Source organism: Peromyscus californicus, unplaced genomic scaffold (assembly GCF_007827085.1).
Source record: "Peromyscus californicus insignis strain IS unplaced genomic scaffold, ASM782708v3 Scaffold_16__1_contigs__length_79575227, whole genome shotgun sequence".
NCBI lineage: Eukaryota > Metazoa > Chordata > Mammalia > Rodentia > Cricetidae > Peromyscus > Peromyscus californicus.
Window position 1 is genome coordinate 23,061,576 of NW_026294458.1, and position 24,050 is coordinate 23,085,625.

The 24,050-nt window shown below is 42.9% G+C and overlaps 1 protein-coding gene across 2 annotated transcripts in view; it reads left to right on the forward strand.

The window, feature by feature from the left end:
* The window catches only part of Igsf11 (immunoglobulin superfamily member 11), a 122,946-nt gene that overhangs the window by 31,310 nt on the left and 67,586 nt on the right, over positions 1 to 24,050 (forward strand). The window contains exon 2 of one of the 2 annotated variants that reach the window (XM_052740696.1): positions 18,082 to 18,185. The exons of the other annotated variant lie outside the window; for it this stretch is intronic. The gene's annotated coding sequence lies outside the window, so the exon portion shown is untranslated. The remainder of the gene's footprint in view (positions 1 to 18,081; positions 18,186 to 24,050) is intronic. 2 annotated transcript variants of the gene reach the window in all.

A 24,050-nucleotide genomic window follows, 5' to 3' on the forward strand; every position in this document is an offset into this window, starting at 1 on the left:
GAGAGTGTAAGAGAGAGCTAGAGAGAGACTGTTTAATATAGCAGCTATCAATTGTCATTTTCTTTTAAAATTTGATTTTTTTCTGAGGCTTTCTTTATGAGGTGCAATTTTAAATTATGTCAGCATTGTATTGAATCAAGTGTAGTTTATTGGAATCTGGTTTCTGCTCCCTTGCCCCTAACATGCTGGTTGTTATTACTTGTTCAGTAAGCAGCCAGTTCACTTGGTCAGACAGCCTGTAAAGTGTGTCATGCCCATGGCGAGTGGTGGCTTGGAGCTCATGTCAGTCTACCCAAGTCTTCCTGTATGTCTGTGCTTCACTGTTCAGTAAGAAACTTGTTTGATATGTCTGAAATTGTGGGGTCCACTTTCCCACCCTCTCCTTTCTCAGGTTCCTCCCATATTCTCTACTTGCCTTGACCTAGCCGGGTTCTTCCATCTATTAGATGGCAGGCATTCTAACTTAGGGTTTCTCCATGCAGTGGTCATGCTAGGTGGTGGGCCCTTGACATAGTTCCCACTGAAATTTGGTTTGTCCCATGCTTCAGGCATACGTGTTCAAGTATCTTCCAGAAAACTGGGTGGGATTCTCATATAAAATTTGTCTCTCTCCTCAGTCATCTTCAAGGGTCTCCCTTATTCTCTGCTGGCTCCGGTCCCTTGAGCCGCTTCCTCTGCTTCTTAGGGATAATTGTTATAATGAACTTTTCTTTTTAATGGGACCTTATGGTTGAGAGGCATCACCACCATGAAGCCATCCTTAGGACAAAGCTGCAAACACCTAAAACTTGTGTAGGCCAGGCACTTGGGCAGTTTGGTGGGTCTTCATAACTAGTCTACCAGTGCGATGCCAATCAATTCCAGAAAAGTCCTCAGAGAGACAGCAGAAGCAGTGTTTTACCACTCATCTGGCTGTTCTTCAGTCCAGTCCAGTTGTCACATAGGCTTAACTACATAGGGGCTCCTGTCTTTTCCTGCTTCTCTTTTTTGTGTTTGGTTTTTAGTGACTTATAAGCAACATTGAAATGGGAAGACAGCCATATGATTACATCTGGACGTCTGTGGCCTCATGAATACTGTTTTGTTAGAAGGTCCTTCTTATCCGTGGTCTATCCTTTGCCACCTACAACGGTTGTCCTAGCTCTGAGATAGGCCTGTGGAGAAGAGGCACATGAGAGGATGTTCCTAATAGGATGCTGATGGGAAAGGTTCTCTGCAAACCTTTCTCCATGTGCTTTGTATAGCATCCCTTCGCTTCTCTTCCCTGATTTTGCTCACTGTTACCGCTCTTCTCATTTGGCTTAATTTTACCAAATATACACCATCCCGTGAAAGTATTATGTTCCATGCCATGGTTTGACTTTTCATGCTGTATTTGTATTCTGGGTGTCACATAATTGAAGCTAGAAATCTAGTCCTCTGTAGTGCTTTTAACTTTCTCAGTTTGTGTGGTACTTGTAAATAGCCTGGTATCCCAGTGATGGGTGAAACAAAAGCCTCCCACTGGAGAGGCTTGGAGAAAGAGCAAACTAATCTCCAATCTGTTAATAGTCGCCTCTTTTCATTTTTCATAATACGGGTTTTGCAAAGGACTCTGGCTTTGTGGGAGAAGAGAAAGACTGGATAATTGCATTTTGGATATGTTTGTTGGCCTCTCAAATTTGGTCTAGAAGACTGCACACTGGCACAAGTGGATTAAATAGCGTATAGTTTGTATCTTCAGATGGTGTATTAGGGTTCTTCAGAGGATCAAGTGTATGCCCACATGCGTTCATGTATAATAAACAGAGAAATTTATTATAAGGAATTGGCCCCTGTGATTAGGGTGTGGCAAAATCTGCAGAGCTAACATCCCAGGTTAGATCTAGGCAGAAGCCACTGTGGAACCAGAAAGAGCTGATGTCCAACTTAGAGCATCAGGCAGGATTTGCTCTTGCTCTGTCACCTGATTGTATGAGACCTGCCCACAAGTGGAAGACAATTTTCTTTCCTCACCCAGCTAACTTAAATGTATCCAAAAACACCTTCATGGAAACACTCAGAAAAATGTTTGACATTCATTTGGGTATTCCTTATAGCCCATTGAGGTGACATTTAAGATGAACCCTCATAAGCAAAAATACTTATTTGTAAAAAAGAAAGTTAAACCCTAACTTTGGAATTCTTAAAGATGTACATAGAATGGTCAAAAGTGTCACTGATGTCTTCAGGGGAGAGGATGAATGTGTATCCTTCCTTCCTATTTCCCCCAGGATTCTCCCTCTTTTTTTTTTTTTTTCTGAGAGAGGGTTTCCCTATGTAGCTTTGTGCCTTTTCCTGGAACTCACTCTGTAGCCCAGGCTGGCCTCGAACTCACAGAGATCCTCCTGCCTCTGCCTCCAGAGTGCTGGGATTAAAGGCGTGCGCCACCACCACCCCGGCCTGACCACTGCTTTCTCTGCAAGTTCTCTTAACACTTAGATCAAGTCCTTGTGCTGTATCCGTGGCAGAGTGGGGAGGAGAAAAAAGAGGAAATTTTTTCCTGGAAAGCCTTCAGAGTAGAACTTTTATCAGAGGTTTTAGCATTCATGAGCTCAAGGCCACAATTCCAAAGCCAGCTGCAATAGGGTTGGGCAAGCTGTTGGCATAGTTGGATTGACCTCCATTGCAGATTACCAGTGTGGCTTTCCTTTCTCCTTTGTGGGGATACTTGAGATCCTGAAGTTAACAATAACCATAATCTTGAAGTTGTATTTATTTGCTTTGATTTTTTTAAGCCAAGAAGAACCTATTCTCGTGGAAGGAAGGCTATTGAGATTTCAGCGTACCCTGGATTCATTTTTACACTGGTCAAATTTATTTCTCTAGTTCTCACTCTTGTTTAAAATGTAGGCAACAGGTGAGCTGAAAGGTTCCCCTTGGTTCAGTGATTAAGAAGGATGAAGAAACCTTGATAATGCTATTTGAAGTAGAGAGTTTAAAAATTAAGTGTACATTTGCTGATGAAAGGAGGTGGCAATGGATTTGAATTTTAAATTTGTGCAACCTGGGCAGGAAAAGGACTGTTATGTACAGACCGAAAACTTGGAAACCATGAGTCAAAATTAGTCCTTCCTGCAGTAAGTTGTCTGTGTTAGGTTGCATTGCCACAAAAACAAAAAAAGTCTGACCAGCACATACGCAGATTGAAACTTAAGGTTGTATTGAAGTACTGGAAAAGAAATGAAAGGCCGAAGTAATCACTCAATGGTTGAAAGTCTCCTCCTCCTCCTGCTCCTCCTCCTCCTGCTCCTCCTCCTCCTCCTCCTCCTCTTCCTCCTCTTCCTCCTCCTCCTCCTCCTCCTCCTCCTCCTCCTCCTCCTCCTCCTCCTCTTCCTCTTCTTCTTTATGTGTATGTCATGGGTAGAACCCAGGATCTCATATCTCACTCTCTAGGCAAGTGACACTTAACACTGAGCTAAATGCATGCCCAGCCCGAAAGTCTTACATTTGTGCTTATTTTAAAAGTTGGGCTTGGGGGTCTGGAGAGATGGCTCAGTGGTTGAGGGTGCTTGCTGTGTTCTGGCAGAGGACTGGATTTCGGTTCCCAGCGCCCATGTTAACCAGCTCACAGCTAACTGCCTGTAACTCCAGCTCCAGGTGAGTTGATTCCTTCTTCTGGTCTCTGTGGGCACATGCACATAGATGTGCACATATACGTAAGTAAATTAAGTCTTTAAGAAATTGAGACTTCCTTAAATACGATAAGAGATACTTGAAATTGCTGTTTGTGAATAGCACAATAATAGAATAGATGGTATCATTCATTGTCAGTGGAAGGTTAGTTTGCTGTTATGTATTTTTCTTCTCCTCCCTTTGATGTTGAAATGTCAGAGACATCCTGTTTTAAGGTATAAGAAATTCAACCAGATAATGTGATCAAATGAGCTGGGTAAAAACCTTGAGCTGAAGTTGCAAAAGGTAATGTTTATATTCTTTCTTTTTATCCTTTGAAAATGTTATACAATACAGTCTATCTTGATTATACCCACCCTCCACTCCCTCCTTCCATCTCCCCTCCACACCCTTCTAGTGCACCTCCTTCCCAAATTCTCTCTCTCTCTCTGTTTAGAGCCCACTGAATCTAATTCCTGCTGCCCATATGTACATGGGTGAGGAAGCATACACTAGGGCAGTCTACCAGTAGCCATCCATCAAAGACAAATTGTTCTTCTCCCAGGAGCCATCAGTTGCCAATTTACCCTCCAAAGTGTGATCTCAGGATCCCCTCCATCCTGTAAATTTTAACTGGCTTGATCTTGTGCAGGTCTTATGCGGGTAACCACAGTTGCTGTGAGCTCATGTGTACAATGGCCATGTCGTGTCCAAAGGACAACATTTTACAACATGCTTCCTCATCCTCTGGCTCTTCCATTCTTCAGCCTCTTCTACGATGGTCTTTGAATCTTGGCATAGAGGGTGGGTATAGATAGCCTGTTTGTGTCTCAGCACTCCCAGTTGGTTATGCTCAGCTGTTTGAGCAGCTGGGAGTCTCTGCATTAATCACTTCCTACTGCAAGAAGAAGCTTTTCTGGTCAAGGTTGGGAGCAGCACAAATCTATGAATATAAATAAATATTTAGAAGGCAGTCTGACAATATGACCATTTAGCAGAAGAATATCAGTAAGTTCTTCCAGTTTTGGGTTTTGACCATGTTTTCAGGTTCTGTCTGGTTTTATATCAACTTGACACAAGCTATAGTTATATGAGAGGAAGGAGCCTCAATTGAGAAAATTCCTGTAGAAGATCAGGCTGTAGGCAAGCCTGTGAGGCATTTTCTTAATTTGTGATGGATGTTGGAAGTTTCAGCCTATTGTGGGTAGTACATCCCTGGGTTGGTGGTCCTGGGTTCTATAAGAAAGTGGGAAGAGCAAGCCACTGGGGAGCAAGTCAGTAAGCAGCACCCCTCCATGGCCTTTGTATCAGCTCCTGCCTCTATATTCCCACCTGGTTTGAGTTCCTGCCTTGGTTTCCTTTATTAGACTATGACTCAGGATATGTAAGCCAAATAAACCCTTTCCTCTCAAGTTGCATTTGGGCATGCTGTTTCATCACAGCAATAGTAACCCCAACTAAGATACAGTACTAGGTATGAATTCCTTCTTGTAGAACATGCCCCAAATCCAATCAAGAGAGTAATTGGTTACTCCAGTAAACTGTCCTGCCACTATTGTACAAGTGGGTGTATATACTTTCATAGTAGGGTGGTATTGAAGCATGCATGGTCCAGTGCTGGGTAAAACTATTGATGTCTTTTGTCCCTAGAAGTCTGCATAGCATCTTCCAGCACTATGAAAGCTAGACAGCCAGCAGGTAGAGAGTTTCCTATTGAACTCAAGATCAATTTCTTTATTTGCAGAATTTACTGATATTCTTCTGCTTCTTTATGTGCTGCAACCAAAATATGTTGTGTCTTCAGCAATAGGGTATTACCATTAGTTATGGTAGGCAACCAAGAGAAATGGCAAAAAACCATGCTGTTTTGGGAGCATCTAGGGCTGTCCTGATCAGTATTTTGTAAGAGGTAACCTGTGCCTGGCACTGAGATAATCATTTAATAACCTATGTTATTAAATGGGTTCTGGAAGTAGCATAATTGTTTATATTACATTGACTTATAGGTCAACCATTCTAAGGTGTGATGGGTTTAATCAATGGTCCTTTCTAGTTTTATTATAAATTATAAATCATATTAAGATATGTTAGGATCTCCAAATTTACCATTCTGGCTATTGTTTATGATTACTAGAATAATAATCCAAATTCTTAAGTTGTAAGCTGACTCACCTTATGTTTTATAACTATCATGCATTATCCTCACTGTGGGTGGAGGTTTTTAACTCTGCTTTAAAAGAAAATATTTATATAATAGTTTTATATAGTGCCTTAAGCATCAAAACAGCTATAGATACCATCACCAGTTTATGGAAATTGATGAATTTACATACAGTAGTTAAGAAACACTAAAACTGGGAAAAGTAGAGGAGGGAAAAAGATGTAGTATTGAATAGTAGAATATCTTTTATATCTGTCTTTGGAAGAGTAACTTTGCTTATTAGACTGATCCTGAGAGTACTGGGTATTTGTCACAGTACTTCATAGTAAATGTTTTGCACAGTACTATCAGGAGTCCACTGTAGAGTATAATTTTATTATTGCTTGAAAATCCTTATAGTATCCATATCCTAAGACAGCCTAGGGAGTCAACAGGAGAGAAGAATAAAGGTGATTTTTGCATTAATTTTACCAATACTGAGAAATTCCCTGGTGTATTTGTCAGAACACAGACGTGCAGATGAACTGTATGAGAATCAGGTAAGGCTTGTGATGAGTAAGGAAGTCACAGGTCAGCCGAGCAGAAGTATTGGAAAATAGTTGGAAGAAAGCAACCACGTGAAAAAGGCTTTGCCACCAACTTATCCTGGTGATGACAGCACCGTAGAGGCAGCACCTGGTTAAGGCTTCAGCTGCCCTTCAAATGCTGGCCGAGGACTAACACCAGAGCTGCAGGCTTGCAGATCAGAGTGACACTTTAATCTTTTCCAAGAAGTTGAGCTTGCTTCCAGCAAGTTAACTTAGTTCATGATTACCTGAAATAAACTTAATCCCATTGTCCTTATATAACACTAGTCATGGCGGTCCTGACACTGAAAAGCCAGCTGTCAGTGTGGTCCAGGCCAATACTGCTACCTGACAGTGGGGAACCTGCTTTGACATTCATAGGCACCTCACTCCCAACAGGTCCAAAACCAAAGTCTGTCCTCTCGTCCAGACTTGATTCCTTCTTGCTCATTCTTTCAAAAAAACATTGTCTACAGAGTATTGGGGACTGGGTACCAAAGTGTGCATCACAAGATACCTTCTTGGTGATCAGACTTTAAATCAGGGAGTCCATTGAAAGGCTTTAGAGTTTCAAAAGATTATTCTCGTGTGCAGAGTCAATTAGAAATGAGTCAAGGATAATAATGGAGCAAACAATTGAGGGACAATTGCAGAATGATAGTGGCCTGGGAACAGTAGCAATCGAGAGAAGTGATGGGTAGATGCAATGTTTTGACATCGTAATGGAGGTGAGGTACTTGGTGATGGACACAGTGTAGGAATGCAGGTATCCAAGATGACTCATAGGTATCTTGCTCAAGCACCAGCGTGAATCTGGTGCAGTGAACTGAGGTGATGAAACCGTTCACACTGGAAGCATGTTTGGAGGAGGGGCAGGGCTTTAGTTTTGTGAGTTACTTGGTTTTGAGATGCCTTTAGGGAAGTCCCACCACATTTCATTTATATCAACAGTCATCCTCCTTTATCTAAGCCAGAAATCACCCTTTTTTTTTTTACTTTCTACACATGGTAAGTGATAAACTCGTCTGAATTTTGTGTCATTTTAGAATTTTCTGAATTCTTTTCTCCCCCTTTTCCGTCCTTTATGCTTGTTTCAGGCACTGGTCATTTTCCTGCTGACCCATTGCACCAGCCTCTTAATCTCTAGTCTATTATTATCATTATTATTATTATTATTATTATTATTATTTCCATTACAAGTAATAGTAACCCTTTTTACTCCAGAGTTTCCCACAACATCTTCTGTAGCACATGAGTGTTTCCTCAGTGGTGGTCAAGACAGTGGTTTTGCCTAGATGGGGCTCTCACACTTACACCATTGCCTCAAACGAAAGAGCTTTTCTTTCCACATTGTGGGTTACTGTGTGAAATTTCATAGGAAGGATTGTAGCAGGAATCTTAAAAGTTCTTATTAATAAAATAAGCCTGAAGCTAGGTATTGGGGTGAATGCTGGAAGATCAGAGAAGCAGAATAAGCCACAGCCACCTCACCTTGCCAGTTCCTCAGCTGATCCTATTTCCTCAGACTGGAAGCCTCTGAGTCTTCATCCAAAATGAATCTCAGGTGAACTGCTGCTCAAAAGCCTAAAAGCTTAACCAGGCCCAAAGCTTCTAGTTTCTGGTCTTCATGCCTTATATACCTTTCTGCCATCACTTCCTGGGATTAAAGGCTCTTGTTACCATGCCTAGCTGTTTCCAGTGTGGCCTTGAACTCACAGAGATCCAGATGGATCTCTGCCTCCCAAGTGATACGATTAAAGGTGTGTGTGTGCCACCATTTTCTGGCCTCTATGTCTATCTAGTGACTATTCTATTCTCTGATCCCAGATAAGTTTATTAGGGCACACAATATTTTGGGGAACACAATATCACCACAAAGGATGGTAAAAAAAAACTATTTCCCTAGTTGAGATAAAGGCTGGAAAAACTTGACCCTAGTGAATCTTCACCTTGCAAACAGTTGCTACAATTTTCCAAAAGAAGTACACTCCGTTTATCCATCCTTTGAATACCCTTCAATGACTCACTCTTTACTTCAGGATGTGGTTTGAAATTTGCACCTTATCTACAGTCTGAGGTTAATTCCCCACACCCATTGTTGTGGATAAGTGTCCCCTAAATGTTCATGTGTTAAAGATGGTATTGGGAAGTAATGGGACCTTGAGGAGATGGGGTTTAGTGATAGATCCCTAGGTCCCTAGAGTTGGAGGGAATTGTGGGACTTGAGCTCTTCATCCTCCTCTTTTAATTTCTGTTCATGAGGTAAGCAGTTTTGTCTTTGTGTTCCCATTGGCACGTTCACCATGCCCAATGCAACAGGCCTGGCCAGCCTTGGAATAGGACCACCTGAGCTGAGCGAAAATAAATAAATGGTAGGCTTAATACAAGCCTCCTATCAGATATGCGCATTATGGAATCCTTGCCTTCCTTTGGCTGTCTTTTCCCTTCTTTGGTGATGGTATTTGAATCATACTTTTTTAAAAAAAATTAGGTGAGGTTTATCATTTTTTTCCTATTCCTGTGTCCTTGGCATTACACCTAAGAAACCATTGCTTAATGCCAGCAAAAAACTTTTCATGTCTCTCTTCTTTCCTTGGCCTTTTTCTTTTCAATTCCAAGTAGTCATAAAATCATTGTAACCATACTTGTACAGTGCCAGGGTCAGACTTATAAAACTGGGTGCCTAGGTCAAATGGGTCATTGCTATATGTGTGCGTGGAAGTGGGGTGAGGGCAACGATGTCTACATGCCCTGCCGGTCTTGGTGAGGTATTTGTGAAGCTCTATTAATAAAGACTTAGCTTCATCTGCCTATTGTAGATTCTTGTAGACTTTGTACTTTTTTGCTAATGTTCAAGGAACACCATATAAATTAACTTGTGCTTGGAGTCTTAGACTGTGGTTTAATCTTGTGTGTAGTAGAGATCTACAGAAGATGTGAGTGAAACTCAGGGTGTGTAGCTCGGTGGTTGAAGGATCTCTAACATCCAGCCTATGCCGAGTGAAAGTTTCAAATGGCAATCAGTAATCTTTCTTATTTCACATTTTGAAATATTAGATGTTTGGGGCATATTTTTTCTGCTGTTCCTCTTAGTGCCAGTTTAAGGAGTTGCTAATTGTCCATTCTTGCTGGAAAGTACTGATTTCCATTTGAATATAACAGTCTTTTTACTAAAACTTTCCTATGGTTGATTCGAGCAAAGACAGAAGCCTTCTGTTTGTGGACTGAATGTTCAGCCAGCCGTGACGTAGCCACTATTATCAATGAAGCTTATTCATCACTTTCTGCACTAGCGCATTGTACAGGCCTTGCAGAGGGTCTGGGAGACTTAGAATGCAGCCCCCTCCCCACCCCACTTCATACACTCTTGGCATTAAGTGAATTTGTTCTATATCTTTCCTAGACCTTGTGTATAATTAGATCTTTTGTTTTCTCTTGATTCCCAATAGTGTTTTGCAGATGCTGGGCACTGATTGAGAATTTGTTCATTTTTTTCTAAATTAAAAGAAAAGGGCAATTAATGCTGTTGGGAGATAATTTTGTTCTGCTCTTTTTTATGTGAACATTTATATCACAGGGCTGTTTTATAAGATGTAGGGAATATTATGTTTTTATAGAAATAAAATGAAGTGGCCATTGATGATCTTAGATTAAAAGCTTATGAGTTTTTGAGCAAATCATTCTCAATATTTAGTTTTGCACGTCTTGAACAGTGAGCTAACTCACAGGTTAATTGCAGAATTTTACGTTCGCAGATCCAGCTGTAGAAATACAAAAGGGCTCATTCTACTTCCTGACTAGAATGCCGTGGAAGTTACCAAACTAAGCCTTTGTAAAAATCATGTGCCCTGAACTATGGCAGCTACTTTCTCTGCGTGCTTTATCACAGCCAATCTGCCATCACACAGACATTGAGCCCGGCCACACAACAGTGTCAGGACAGTGGCAGTCCCTGTGTGTCGACTGTGGGTGAGGGTACAGTGTGTCAACGTTGGCCCAGTGTTAATGACCGAACAGTAATAGATTTTTTTTCTTTCTAACCATCTGTTTCATTTTAAAAATTATTCCATGAAAATGGGAATCTGCTTGCCCTACATTCCCTATTCCCAGTTCTTCTCAAGCACCTTGGTTACAGGGTCCTCCATTCTCAGAAGACACGGTGGGCTTGGGGTGGGGATGCATTCAAGAGTATCAGAGTTGTTGGTTTTGTTTGTGGGAATTATGTTGTCTGTGGGGGCATTCAGGAAACACTCACCTCCTTCAGAGGAACCCTTCCTTCCCATCCTCACCCCCATCTGGAGAGATTATCTGAGCCCACAGAATTTGCCTGGGTTGAATATGAATCTCAATTTGTTACAGACTCCAGCAGCCACCTGAAGTCCGCTGAGGTCCCCAGCTGACTTCTGGGGGACCAAAGAGAGCACCAATGAAGGCTATTCTTAGTTCCTTAAACCTTTCATGTGTTTATAGAACGTGCAAAATAAACGTGTTAGCTGTAAACCCTTCACCTAGTCTATTTCTGTCTACCACTTTAAGGCAATTAAAGCCCGAGATGATTTTAGAATTTGTATTTTACCACTTATGTGTCACAGTTCTCGTGGCAATTCTTATATTTACTGAACTTTGACATTTTCATTTAGGATTTGCGTTTCACCGACAGCCGTATTTCCTGTTGTCTCAGAACATGCTTATCCTCCTCCATTAATTATTCCTGATCCCCCTGAGTGCACAGGATCAGGCCACACACTGAATTTAGTGAGCACCTGTTCATTTGCAAATCCGGATCCATATTGATAAGAAGGCAGGGATGCATAATATCTGAAACATTTCTTCTAGTTGTCCTCAGCTATTTTCCTTAACACACCCAGGATTCTTTGTAACTTGATTATTCTGGTATGGGCATGATTGATCTGTGCCTCTTGTTGCCCTTCAGATCTGCCCATCCTGCTGCTGCAGTGACTCCAATAAAAACACAAACACATTCTCCCCCTGCGTGTAGAAATCTCGAGTGCTTTCCTGTTGGGTTTTGAGAAAGCCCAGAGCCTACGTGGTGGACTCACAGCTCTGTCTTTTACTTAGCTCTGTGCCCTTTCGCTGCCTGTCACTGTGCTTTCACTTATGATCTGTGACTGTCCCCTCCACTTTTCTGACCCCAAGTCTTGTCAGATTTCCACCTTCTCTCATCCAAGCTGTCCTGGAAAGCCTTTGCTCTTCTTCCTCTGCTCCTTGAAGTTCGTATCTTCCTTGGAGCGTCTCTTTGTCCCTCAGGCAATTTCCGTCCTTGTGGGCTGGTGTTGTGGAGCAGACCCACGACTGTTACATCACTTACTGCATGGCTACTCAGTCCGTGTGATTTTGTAAAATGTAATAAAAATTAGATAGTAGAAAAGCGAAATGTGAAATAGACACCATAGAAGCCTCATTCAAAAAGGTATTAGCTTCAAATAAGCCCAACTTACCGATACAGTGCCATAAAAGTTTTTAACATGCGTAATGTCAATCTTTCTACTTTAGTGATCTGCTTGTAGCCAGTGACAATTCTCAGGCCAGCCATGGTCCAGCACTGCTGGTTAATGCTGAGCAAGTGGTTTTCTTATTTATTGTTATTCACCAGACAGGGGCCGTGTCTTGATCTTGCGTGTTACGTGGCTTCCCACCTTTAGCTTATTCCCCTCTCAAAACATTGGGTCTTAAAACAGTACCCTGCACAGTGAATCAGTAAAGGTTGGTTGATTGAGTTGAGTGGAGCATGACTACCCCAGTTGGCTTGCATATTAATTGTTGAGTGTCTTGGACCAAACTTTAGTTTATAGGAATATTACTTTAAACTTCCTGATGCTGTGTGGTTAAGGAAAGGGCTCCCTAACTCAGTCTGCGGCTGAGGCAATTTTGTTTGAAAATGCTTTAGTTTTAGTGGCCTCCAGCAATTGGAGTATATAGGCAAATGACGTCACAAGATTGTCAGCACAGTGATGAAATACTTGTTTGCCAAAGGAGAGGCCGTTAGAACCAGCACCCCTTGGAAGCAGCCTTGTAGCAGAGAGTTGCTTAAGAAAAATGCTGCCTGACAATTCCAAATGAAATGCTTTTTATTTTTCTGGTTTCACTGACAAACCGTGGGCGGTTGCTCTGCATCCTTCAGTTTTTCACCCTGGGAACAGCCAGACCCCACTGGTTCAAATGTTGTTAGGATCCGCACTCATTTATTTATTTTTATTTATGTGTCTGTGTGTGTGTGTGTGTGTGCGCGCGCGCGCGCGTGCGCGTGCGTGCCTGCTTGTCTGTATGCACACCACATGTATGCTATATATGCTGAGGCCAGAAAAGAGCATCCGATCTGGCACTGGAGTTATAGCAGCTGTGGGCCATGTGATGTACATGCTGGGAACTGAACCTGGGTCCTTTGCAAGAGCAGCAAAGGCTTATAACCGTTGGGCCGTCTCTCCAGGCCTAGGGTCTTCATTTTTTTGAAAGCTGGATTCCCAGACTCAAGAGCCTATACTTTTGGCCCTTTCCTCTGATTTCAGAACAGTGTTCTGCTGTGGAGGGAGGCATGGGGAAAGGGAATTCAGCCCAGGGTTTGCTACCAGCTGACTTAGCTCCCTCACACCCTCATTTGAAATCCAAACTAAATTGATTCTGTTGTTTTAAACTTCTCCTGGGCTCCAGGTCACTTGCCTTTCTTTACTCACTTAACTCCGGCTAGTGATCTTTGTATCCGACCATTTGTATAGCGTGCTAGCTTTAGTAGACCGCTTTGACCTTATCTTTGATTCTCACTCCTCCTCCCAGTATGTTGTGGCTTCCTCATAGTCAGCTCATCTGTTTTTCACTCCATGTCTCAACCCCTGGTCCACTAATGTTGGCTGATTTGTTAAGCTGAACCGCGCGAGGCTTCTGCTTCAAAGTTTGGTTTGGCAGTCTGCCTCTAGCAGGTGGGAAACTGACATACATGGGCTGTGTGTTTGATTCCCGATTAACACATTACTGAGCTGTTTCAGCTTAGAAAAGTTCCAAAGCCCAGTTGGAGTGATGTAAATAGTCATATGCCCATGCAAAACAGAAGAGCATTGTTTTTGTTCATTCATTGTTCTTAGAAAGGTCTCATTAATTATTAGCCCGATGGAGGATAGGAGTTGGTATTTCTCTGTCTGTGCCTTCTTGGCCTTTGGCAGCAGAGAAAAGGATGTGAATTCTGCCCACAGACTGTCCGCCCTGCAGGGCTGACTGCCAAGCGTCACATGCCTGCTGAGTTGATGCTGCGTTCTCTTTCCTCCTTTGTATTTCTCAAGGCTACTGTTGTTGGCCTTTCTGCCTGGTGTCCCTGAGTTATAGCCCTTTTAGTTCTTTGAGTGATGAACTCCAAGCATTGTTGAGCAACTGAAGCAATCTTTATGGGGTTTGAGTTACCTTCACTAAGGAAGCCAGGCATGCTCTTGATGGCTCGTCGGTACCAGGCTGATCTTCTAGGATGGCATGTATTACACTTGTTATAGCCTTGGTCCTGAAACTTGTGGCTATAACTAATACCAGCTTATGGTCCTCAATACTCACAATTTGCTCCCTGGTGTTCCAACCCTCCAGAGAGAGAGGAGGCAGGGAGGCGAGGGAAGAGGATGTAAGTAGTGTTTGAGGCCTGTGGTCTCACCACAAGTCCTGGAGGAAGGGGTCTTCTTCTGGAAGGAGCACATGAAATAGTTCTCACAGTTAGCTGACCTTGCCTTTTCAGGCCCACATTCCATCTTGTATTTCATTTGTGCTGTCTTGCTTTGTTTCTCTTTGTAACATCTCATATACACAAATGTCCAAGCATCAAAAGGAAGCACAGTTGCTTGGAAGGATGATGGCTAAGCATTGTAAATGAGCTTCTTCCCATTTGCTGGCTCACATGTTTGTGAAATGATTTGTAAGAGTTTCGTGAACCGTTGTCTGATGGAATGGAACTAATTAATGCTTAACTTCTCTACCTTCTAACCTCAGCTCACCTTTATACTGTGTTCTAGCAACAGCTGTGGTCTTAGGTGACCCCATTACCCAGAGTTACCTATTTTGCTGATGAATGTGGAGAACAGAGAAAACTGAGGATAGGAAAAACCTCGGAACATTTCTCTTTCCTTATTCTTTGTGTTGCCGTTTCTTTCTGTGCATTTTATATAGTCCTCTCTTTCTGAAGTGGGAAGCACTTGAACTTATGTAAGACTTAGGTTTCAACACTCACCCCAGTGCTGTAGTTCCCTCTCTCTGGGATGCAGCCCTGACTTAGTGGTTACCTTAAGTACTAAGCAGAATGGTGGCACAATGCCCTGCGAGGCTGGAGAGATCTAGGTAGAGCCCCCTTTCATTCTCCTGCTGACCATACAAAACATTATTTGATATAAATCTCTCCGCTGTATCTTTATAGAAAAGCAAGAGAAAATGTTACACATTATGTCAAGTGGAAGGTGAGGTAGTTAATGAATACAGTTCATCTTAGTGCAGTGGTAGTTATCACACATGAGGCACTATGGACAGAGAAGGTAACTTCCCTGCCCAGTTAGCGAGCTGATGAATAATGCAGATTGGCCAGTAGATGTTTTATGTGGGAGTACCGGGTGCTGAGTGGGCATGGCTGCTTCCCACTGCGATGGGAGAAAACTTGCTGTTGGGAAGTGGAAGACCAGCCAAGTGAGCAGAGACAAGGGTCGGGGAAGAGTCCTGGAAGGGGGCTCTTCTGCAGCCTGGCTTGTGGAAGAGGGAGCACGTTCTAGCACAGCGAACCATCTAGGACACGAGGGAAGATAAAAAAGCATAGAGTCATCAACAAGAGCTGCCATGCGTTCATCAGCTTAACTGCAGGGAGTGAGGTGGCAAGAGATGGAAGATGAAGCTGTTAATGACAGACGGGCACTGGGGCATGGAAGGCCTCTTTGTCATGCTAAGAAACTTGGTTTATGTCCTCTGGAGAATGGAGGCTATTCATTCCAAGCCCCTGTACTGGGTGGTGACAGGATCTCATTTGCATTTTGTAAGAATTCCTCTGGTGTGGGGCACAGAGTGTATTGGAGGGGGAGGGAGGCACACTGGGGGAAAGGCGTGTTAAGCTTGTACAGAGGTGAGGAGGGTGAGGAGGGTCTGGCCTGAGGCACTAATGGACGGCAAGGATGAAGAGGAGACTTAACCGGGAGTCATTTCGGTTCTCTCCATGACAGGGTCATTGTAAGGGGGTCCGAGTGGCAAGGATGAGTCTCTTAGGTTCTTGTTTGGGGTGTTGCTAATTGAAATGGTAAAAGAAAGATGGGATTTGGGGAAGATGATGAACTCAGGAGGATGGACTCAAGGGGAGTGTGAGAGTTCATCTCATTTGTCAGTTTGACTAGAATTACCTGAGAGATGCGCCTCTGGCTATACCGCTAAGGAATTATATTCATCGCATCCATTGAGATGGGATGACTGCCCCACTGTGGGTGGCACTGTAGCATGAGTCTTAAAAGTTCTTATTAATAAAATCAAACCCGAGGCCAGTTATTGGGGTCAATGCTGGTAGATCAGAGAGACAGAACAAGCCACAGCTATCTCACCTTGCCAATTCCTCAGCTGGTCCTGTTTCCTCAGACTGGAAGCTTCTGTGTCCTCATCCCAATGGCTCTCAGCTGAACTGCTGCTCGAAGCCTGAATGCTCAACCAGCCAAATGCTTCTAGTTTTTGGTCCTCACGCCTTATAAACCTTTCTGCTTTCTACCACCACTCCCTGGGATTGAAGGCTGCTTTCTGGGATTAAAGGCGTGAGTCACCATGCCTGGCTGTTTCCAATGCGGCCTTGAACTCACAGAGATCCAGAGGGATTTCTGTCTCTGGAATGCTACGATTAAAGGCGTGTGCTAACATTTTCTAGCCTAAGTATCTTGTGGCTTTTCTGTTCTCTGACCCCAGATAAGTTTATTAAGGTACACAATATTTTGGGGACCACAATACCACCACAGGCACCATTCCCTGCACTCAATCCTGGACTGAATAGAGGAAAGTAAAGGAGCCACAGAAGGCCTTGGTTGCTTCTTCAGGCTCCAGCTGCCTTCACTTCTCTGACATGAGGTGCTGAACCTTGAACTGTGGGCTAGAATAGACCCTTCATTCTTGAAGTTTCTTTTGCCACTGCAACAGGGGAAAGAAAAAACAAAACAAAACAACAAAAAACCAAGATAGGGGATGAATACCAGCAGCCAAGCTTGATACATGGGCTGGAGGCTTAATGGAGGTCAGAGCTAGGAACAGCCTTTGCTTAATCTTAATTGATAAGAATGTTAGAATCAAGTGAAAGGAACTTCTGTCCCTACGCTGTGGCAGAGTGATAAATACATAATCTATCACAAATGAAGCTCTGTTGGAAATTGTCCAATAGATCTCTCCTCCTTCCCACCCGAGTTCTTTCTTTAGTGGAGATGGACCATCAGTGCCTCCCTTTTCTCTGTAAATTCCCTTTGTGCTTTTCTGGTCGACATACAGTTTTGAAATGAGGTAAGATGGAGTTTTGAAGGGTGTTACATTTTAATGTGGTTTTATATAACTCGAAGCTGCATTTTAATGTAGCTCAGCATCTTCCAGTGATTCTGGGAGTACTTCCAAGCAGCTATTATTATTATTATTATTAATTTTATCATTAGTCCCTAGACAAAAGTTTAGAGAAAATTATTAGCCAAGCAAGGAGGCCTTATCCATGTTGGGGTAACTATAAGGACCCCAGATCTTGTGCCCCCAGCTTCTCACTAATGATCTCCTGGAGGTTTTGAGGGACAGCCTTCAGTCTCCCAGTGCCTGTGTGGCAGATTATCTTCCACATCTTCATCATTTCCTGCATTATTCCCTTTCCCCCTTATTTCAGAGGAGTTTAGCAAATCACAGCCTTAGTGTTGATATTCTAATGCTTTATAGTCAACATATGAGTCTAAGACTATGTTCTTATCAGCACCAAGGTTCTTAGCAGCTGTTCCCTTCCTAGCATTTTCTGTTTGAGTAGAGATGGAAAGTTCAGCCCATCTGGCTGGGCTCCATTTACACTGTGACTTCACCTGTCATTCATTCATTCATTCTTTCCATCTCACTGTTTCTTGCCCTTTTTTTTCTTCCTTTGCTTTCTTCTTCTCCTTGCTCCTCCTCTTCTTCTTCTTCTTCTTCTTCTTCTTCTTCTTCTTCTTCTTCTTCTTCTTCTTCTTCTTCTTCTTCTTCTTCTTCTTCTTCTTCTTCTTCTTCTTCTTCTTCTTTTTTCCGAGACAGGGTTTCTCCACGTAGTTTTGGCACCTGTCCTGGATCTCGCTCTGTAGACCAGGCTGGTCTCGAACTCACAGAGATCCGCCTGGCTCTGCCTACTGAGTGCCGGGATTAAAGGTGTGCACCACCACTGCCTGGCGTACTCTCCTTTTTTTTTTTTTGTTCTTTTAAAAATATTTATTAGTGTGTGTGTGTGTGTGTGTGTGTGTGTGTGTGTGTGTGTGTGTGTGTGTGTTGGGGGTGCCAGGGTGTCTCGAAAAACAAAAACAAAACAAAACAAAAACAAAAAAACAAATTCAGATTGTCAAGGTTGGTGGCAAGTGCCTTTACCTGCCAAGCTATCTCACCAGCCCCTCTTTTTTTTTTCTTGCCCCTGGAGCTGAGGACCGAACCCAGGGCCTTGTACTTGCTAGGCAAGCGTTCTACCACTGAGCTAAATCCCCAAACCAGCCCCTCTTTTTTATTTCTTGTGTCTTCTAGGTTAAAAAGTGCTTTATGTCTGATCACCCCTCCCCTTTCAACCCAATTACATCTGGCTGGTCTGTTTATTATTCTTGCCGTGCAATCAATCATCCTTTTCACAGGTACGTCTTAATTTTCCGCAGCTTTGATTGTTAAAAGGACAGATAGTTTCTGAATCTCAGCTAAATCTGGACGCTTGCAACCCCAATTAAGATTAGTCACCAAACAAATGAATGAGTAAGATGAAGTTAGCTTCCAGTAGGTGACTTAGGGACTTGGGTTTATGTCTGCTCTATTTAGTTGGAGCAATAGTAAGCTACAGTTAATACTTGCTGAGAGGCTGAGGCTACATAGACTCGGGTTGAAATCCCAGCTGTGTGAGGTTATTTCTTCCCTCACGTCTGCTTCCTGATTTATTTATCTAGAGTAGTAATATCTACCAGGCTCACTAAAAATACTTCCCTTCATTTTGATTTTTCTGTCTCATTTCTGAGTTTGTGTTCACAAGACTCAAGGTTTATTGAAGTCTTTTTATTTTTTTTGATGGGAAAATCCTCTAGATATTTGAATGCCAGTTTCCTTAACAGTGTGAGCTCGTGTACCTTCCGTGCTTGGGAAGCAGCATGGCATCATCTGTTCTGTGGCACGCGGCTTCAGTTGACTCTCAGAGAGGCCACTTAATCTCTTAGGAGAGTTACTTAACTCCTTGGGCCTTAATTTCCTTATTTGTGAAATGGATATGGCAATAACACTTATCTTATGGAGTGGTTTCGGTAAAGACATGAATGCTTATAAAGCTTGCTGTGCACACAAGGCGCCAAGTACCTGGGTGGGTCAGAGACAGCGCTGCATGTTCCTTTAGTCTTGTTTTCCTCTTAGAGCCACACAGCAGCTGTATCTTCTTGGTTTCCTTGCAGTTATACTGGGGCCGTGCACCTGTTCTATCTGGAACTGTAAATGAGGTAAGGGAATGAGGGGTGTCATTTATGGGCAGAGCACTGCTGTGTTCATTGTAGAGAACACATGTTGAGATGCAGATTCACAGGATGATGATTGACTGGGTTCCTGAGGAGTTGTGTGGGCAGTGAGGTCATGGGCCATGTCAAATGGTTGTATCTGGCAGTGCCAGGAAGAAGGTGTATAAGGCAGACATCTAGATTAATGACAGGGGTAGCCATGGGGAGACAGATAACCAGAAAGTATGTGAAGAGACCATGCCTTGCTATTGCTGTGATAATTATGACATGTTTAAGAGGGCTGCTGAAATGCAATAAAACTCTTAGACTTTGCTACAGTGCGGGAGGAGTTAGGCAGGTCCTGCCTGAGCCCCTCCACCCCCATGGACATAGCAATATGGTCACTACAGTGCAGAAGGAGGTAGGCAGGTCCCACCTGAGCCCTTCCACCCCCAGGGGCAAAGCAATATGGTCCTTGAGGACCATCCCTGGTGAGTCACAAAATGCTGTCACTGTCCTGGAGCCCTGACACATGATGTGAATCAATAAGTACTTCCCACTCTTGGGAAACAAATTCTCAAGTATTGTTAAGCACCTAACAGGAAAATCTGCCTTCTGCAAATGTTCTTAGTGTCAATTTTCTCTTTTTAAATTTTTAATTATCCACACACTTCTCAGGTTGACACACTATGACCCCAAATAAGGAAATACTGGGCTGGAGAGATGGCTCAGTGGTTCAGCACACTGGCTGATCTTCCAGATGACCTTGGTTTGATTCCCAGCATCCATATGCCAACTCACTACCTGTTTGTAACTCCAGTTCCAGGGGATCTGACACCTCCCCACAGACATACATGCAGACAAAACACCAATACACATAAAATAAAAATGAATACATCATTTTAAGAAATTAAAACAAACAAACAAAAAAACTCAAAATAAATTCTGAGAAAAATACAGCCCAAGTATTAAGGCAAATGACTTAGAGGTCTAAGCCAGGCCAGCTTCATACACATATTCAGGCAAGTATGGGAAAAAAGAGTAAAACAGAATCCACAGCATGATTGCATCATTGCTCATATTTCTTGTGTGTTACTTCTCCATGCTTCTGTAATGCCTGCTTTAAAGAAAACGTCAGCATTGAAAAGCGTTCCCAAGTTTTCTTGGAATGATTAATAGCGCAATTCTGTATAGGAGAAGCAAATGAAATTCAGTGTTCAGAGGTGGGATACAGGAAGTCCGCTTCTTAGAGAACGCCTCACTGTTTGAGACAAATAGGACAGGTCATTTCTGATGATGAATTTTCAGTGTTGCCTTCGGGGTGGGGTGGGAAGGGAGGACAGAGCCCTGGGGTCTGCTGGAGTACAGTGGTACATTAATCACATAGTTGGAGATTCCATTAGAACTGAAGCCAGCACATAGCTTTGGGGAAGAGGGGTTACCAGGAATTGGTTCTCACGGTATCCGCCGACGTCACACTAGTGTGAAAAGTGACTTTCTCTCTCTGGTCAGGTTCTTCTTTTCCACCCACACCTTCTACAATGGCATCGGGCATCCATCCAAGCTGTGGACCAAGGCCGCTCGGTGTCTACCTCCTTTGTGGTATTAGGAGGCCGTGGAGGAGGGTCCTGGGCATGCGGTGATAATAGCTGTGGGGTCATGCCTTTGTTATTTTATCTGGAAAAATAGACACAATAATATTAAAATAGTGGGAAAGGATAGTTTCAAGGTATAAGCCTGTTGTCATCAGCACACAAGGAAAAGTTAGGGAAGAAATTTTTCTCTCTTTTTTTTTTTTTTTTTTTTTTTTGAGTTGAGATTTCTCTATATAGCCAAGGCTAGCCTTGAATTCCTGACCCTTCTGCTTCAGCCTCTGGAGTGTCAGAATTTTAGGTGTGCACTATCATGCCCAGTGAACAAACTCCTTTTCAAAAAGATTTGTTTTTAATTTTTTTTGTGTATGGGTGTTTTGCCTGCATGTTTGGCTTTGTGCCAAGTACCAAAGGAGGCCAGAACTGGAGTTAGAGAAAGCTGTGAGCCACCATGGATGCTGGGAACTGAGCCCAGGCTCCCTGGAAGAGCAACGAGTACTCTTAGCTGCTGAGCCATCTCTCCAGCCCCTGACAAGATCATTTCTAAGGAAAAAAATATTGAAGCATTTTTGGAGATTGAAGTGGTCGTTATTAGAATGGTAAATTGAAGTTTGACACTCCAGTTTTGTGTGTGTGCACAGCTGGGATTATTGTGTTTTAGAGACTTTTTTGTTGTTAGACTCAAGTTCCTTCTCTAATTCCATATTTTGTCAGACACATTGTTGAGGTAATAAGAGAGGCTTGTAGAAATATGTGCTCTGTAGCATAAACTCAAAACTTTCTGTGAGTATTTGGTTTTTGTTTTGTGTTGTTCAACAAGGCCATTTTCACTTGTAACATAACTACATAAATGAAGAAATTAATTTTTTAAAGGAAAGGTACTATCGAAGGAAGTAGCAAAGCAGAATAACATTTAGAGTTATATTTGGCTTTGTGAACAAATGATTTAATTTTGATTTTTCTTTTCAAGGCAGCGTTTCTTCAATAAGAGGCAAGAGAGAGGGGAATTTCTTTTCGGTGGAACTTAATCTGTAGCCATCTGCTGCTGGATCTCATTATGTTCTTCGAGTAATTAGAGTAATTAGGATGCGGCTTGTGCCATATAGTGTGGTCTTGGAAAGGGGGTTGCGCTATTTCAAGGCTTGCTTTGAGACACCAGAGATTAATGGCCTAATCTTTTAGGTAAACTGATGGAAGCTGAGAAAAGCATTTAAGCTGAGAAAAGAAGGGTAATTGTGTTTGTTTTGCAATAATATATATATATATATATATATATATATATATATATTATCTATATCTTATCATGATGGTAACTGTGTGTCTTGGCAAATGCATTTCAGTGAGTGTAACTCCAGAGGACACAGAGGAAAGGCTGGAGAGGGAAAGAGAAAGAAAATAGCAGGGGTCGTCCAGTGTTCATGGCAGAAACCTGGCCACAGGCTGGACACTGCCCATATTGGGGGGAAATGGCAGAAGGAGAAATCAAAGGAAATGGCAAAATTAGAGGTGTACAGAGTTTTCTGGGGAAGGCAGGTGGTGTGTGGTTTTCACAGCAAAGAAGAACAAGATCAGGTCCCCAAAACACCTGCATGTGTAAGCACCGTGGGGCCCCCAGGTTAGATTAAAAAAAACCACTCCAAGCTCTTTTGAGATGCAGGGGCCATTCCACATCCTGGGAGGGGCTTCCCATGAGGACTGACTGTTGTTGGTTTGTCTTTGGTCTTTTGTGTGTGTGTGGGTTGCCACCCAGCTACCAAATAAATCACACATGGAGACTTATTCTTACTTATAAATGCCCGGTCTTAGCTTGGCTTGTTTCTTGCCAGCTTTTCTTAACTTTATTATCTCATCTAACTTTTGCTGTTGGGCTTTTACTTTTCTCTAATTCTAATTACCTTTCATCATTTCTTTTTTTTTTTTTTTTTTTTTTTTTTTTGGTTTTTCGAGACAGGGTTTCTCTGTGTAGCTTTGCGCCTTTCCTGGAACTCACTTGGTAGTCCAGGCTGGCCTCGAACTCACAGGAGATCCGCCTGGCTCTGCCTCCCGAGTGCTGGGATTAAAGGCGTGCGCCACCGACCGCCCGGCTCCTTTCATCATTTCTTACTCCATGGCTTGCTATGTAGCTGGGTGACTGGCCCCTGGAATCTTCCTCCTTCTCTAGCTACTTCTTCCCTCCCAGATTTCTCCTTCTATATATTGTTCTTTGCCTGTCAGCCCTGGCCTATCCTTTCTCTTGCCTTGCTATTGGCTGTTCAGTTCTTTATTAGACCCTCAGGTATTTTAGACAGACAAAGTAACACAGCTTCACAGAGTTTGACAAATGCAACATAAACAAAAGTAACACACCTTAAAATAATATTTCTCAACAACTCCTTCTCCACTCGTTTTTCTTCATTGTGGTTGCCAGTACATGAGTAGAAATCTTCATTGTGAATATTGACCCCATCGTGCTGTTTGTCCAGCTGATCTGTCTCATGTCATTATATTCTTCAAGTCAGTCCACCCATGGCCATCAGATGTGCTGGTGAGAAATTCTACTATCCTTGTGTCTGTCACTCACATGGTTTTATTGAAGGCTCGTATGGTTCCTAGTGCCGGACTCTTACTCTGACATTGAGATGACCTGGATGGAGACCAACACACTTTATCTGCCGTGGAGAATGAGATCCATTCCCAGCTAGTCTAGTGACCCCTGTCTTTCCAGTGTATCATGTCCAGTCTTGCTTCCCTACATCTGCCATTGATCTTGCCTACCCCTTTACCCTCGATTCTCAGTGCTCTGTATCTCTCATGGTCCAGCATAGCATCACTGTTGGAATTGTGTGTATCACTTATCATCTCTCAACATTTTAACAGTCCCTTCAGGGTGCAGCAGAGCCGTTGGCAGTAGAATCAGTGGTAGTGATTGAAGCACAGGTCTGTAGAAACAGGAGCCTTGGAGGCCAAGATGGCCTGACTACTTTGAATGTCAAGTCGCTGTGGCACCAGATTTTTGGGAACTGAGACAAGTCAGCTTAATGAAATGAGTGAGGTCCTTTATTCCCCCCTCCTCTGCTTCATCTTCTGTCAAAGCCCCGGTGTCACCGATTCCAAGGCACCAAATTCCTGACTCAGGCTCTTGACAGAGAAAGCCATTTTTTTTTTTTTTTTTTTGTCATTTTGCGGGAAATTATCCTGAATGTGTTGAATGCCTTTCTCTACTGGGTGGGTGCCCAGGCCTTATACACAGAACAGTTAATTCTGGGCTGGCCATGCCCCACTCTATTCAGATCAGGACTCATTTATGTGTGCCAGGCCACTGCTGGGCTTGGCATATGTTGGTGAGCAGGAGAGGCCTGGCCTCTCTCTCTCTCTCTCTGCATATGACAAGCTCTGCTCCCTGCTGGGAGGGGCAAGTGCCTGGTGAGAGATGGCTCAGTGTGAGAGGAGCAGAGAGAAC